This window comes from Montipora foliosa, chromosome 3, assembly GCF_036669935.1.
Source record: "Montipora foliosa isolate CH-2021 chromosome 3, ASM3666993v2, whole genome shotgun sequence".
Lineage (NCBI taxonomy): Eukaryota > Metazoa > Cnidaria > Anthozoa > Scleractinia > Acroporidae > Montipora > Montipora foliosa.
The window spans coordinates 38,773,393-38,775,892 of record NC_090871.1 but is presented as its reverse complement, the minus strand read 5'-3'; positions in this window follow the sequence as shown (position 1 = coordinate 38,775,892).

Here is a 2,500-nt window from a genome sequence, read left to right as displayed (position 1 = left end):
TATCTTCGTTTTACGTTGTCGTCAAGTTTAGCACAATACTCCGACAATATTGGGATCTTACTACAAAGCTCGTCAAGCGAGGGGATGCGTTCATTTTCCAAAGAACTCATCGTATAGTACACAGCGATGGCATATATGCATAATAAACACATGTAAATTTTACCCGTGGTGGAACCCCAACATGGCGGATACCCAAATATGGAAAATACAGTGACGTCACGTGCAAGCCAAGAATAAATTGGCTGCCATTTATGAGTAAGGTCTATTTCACTTTTGCATTTTTGGCAGTTCCAGTGCAAACCTAGCAATGATTGCGTGACAAACCCATAAGAACGTTTGCGTGGGAGGCTAGCACAAACCATTTGCTGCAACACCATTTCGCTCTCTACGAAACCATTTGTCGTCACGATAAGCCATATTTGGGGTAACGCTAAACCGTTTGACATTATGATAAACCGATGAATGTTATGCTAGACCATTGTGGTTCACGATTAACTATTTGCAGATAAAATAAGCCATTTCAAACTACTCTGAACTGTTTGTCACATCACTGAACCAATGTACGGTAAGGCTACTAAGTTGGACCGTTTGCCGTTTCACTGCATATCATGTCAAAGTACGCTGATCCATTCAAGACTTGACTTTGTCATTTTGACAAGACACTGCGATGATTGCATAAGGTGACTGATCCATTTCATAAAACACTTAACCACTCGTGTTTTCACTAAATCAATTCACCAAGGGTATCCACACAGTTTCTGAATTGTCTAAACCATTTAATGTTTGTTTATTTCATGTCACTAAAGGTGACTTGTCCATTTGTGTTATAAATACATATTTTCAAATTCTGATAAACCGTTCTACAAAGGACAATTAAACCATTCAAGTTTATTCTTAAGCATCAACTAGGCTTGTATTTTTGGCGGTGACTGCTGCCTATAGATTAATAACAGACAAGTGATCAAGTGGGTGCTTAGCAGGCTTGCTCTTGCGGCGAGAGCGTTTGCGAGTGCGGGCGAGAGTATTAGACATGGATGCGTGACTGGTAATGTGAGATGAAGTGTAGTTGCTGTTAGCAGTTATGTGTTTGTGTTGTTATCTGTAAGATTGTGTTGAGTGAGGACATTAGGCATGGTGGAAAGGTTAACCCTAACATTAGATGTAGTGTCGTTAGAAGCCAGAAGCAGTATCTTGTGGAGGTATAGTATACTCGGTGTTGAATGAAACGGCGGACGGGTGTAGTTTTCTTCACGCGTCTTTTCTTGAGCAGAGACTCGAGCGATAAGGCCATCGAGTTCAGTTTAGAGGCGTATAATGAAAAAAGTTCCGAGGAGTATTAAAGAGTTTCGAAGTTCGAAGTTCCATATGATTAGATAGTTCCATATTTAAGGTGTTTATCTTATTTTTGCATTCTTTGATAAGGAGTTTCAGATGTTTGTGAGCAGCTTGATGAGAAATGTGTTTCCATTTGCGGTTGAACTGTTTGTCGGAGTGTAGTGGAGGTTTTCTTGGGTAGAGTGACGGTGGAATATCGTTGTTTTCTTTGAAGAAAGTGTAATTGAGAAGGTGGTGGTTATATCGCGTGAGCTTCAGCTGGATTCTTTTAGTTGTGTTAAGGCTTACTGTATTTTGGGAAACGAAACGAAACGAAAATGAAATGAAGAAACATGTACTGAAATGAACATATCAAGTATCACAACAGTCAGATTCCTCCGTGCCGTAACCTAATTAAGGGATAAAACAGCGAATATGTAAATTCAAAAATCTGTATTTTGCGAAACGAGCTCTTCAAAGACTGTAACAATTTGCAACCAATCTCTTCCGATTCTTTGACACTTTTCGTATATACTACTCGATGGCTTAATGATTTTTAAACCTAAGAATATGCAAATTTTTGTACCCGACAAGCTAACTCGTTTAAAGTCACGGTGTACGTATATTTAGGGGGGTGGTACAAAGGCGAGCAGATTAAAAATGGCGTCCTTTCCCTTGAAGCGTGATGGTTTTTTATTCCAAACCTGATCAAAGCATACCTCTTGTGGAGCCAAAAATGGAAAGGAAATATGCTACAGAATACTCGATTGCCGAGAAATGGGCGTCTGAGTCCTAAAAGTGACAATAACATGAACGATTTGTGCGTGAAGACCCAAACACCGCGAATATGAAGTGAGCTTAAGCTTACTGCAAATTGGTAAGCGTGAAACTTCATTGATTTGATCTTGTTCCACCCACGACTACAAAAACTTCGAAATGTGCGGTGTTTTGAATGCAAATCACGGACTATGGGGCCTCTCGAGACTTTGGGAACAAAGTGGTAGTTGGATGGAGGTTTAGAGTTAATTTTGGTAAACCGTGACGTGAAGAGCCCAGCTAGGAGGACATCCTTGGACGACGACGAATCGACTGGCCACATGAAGAAAGCAGTATGTTGAAATGAGCAGTTTATCATCTGGGACAAAAGGGAAGCCTTGCTCCTCCTATCATATAGCACTTTGTGTAA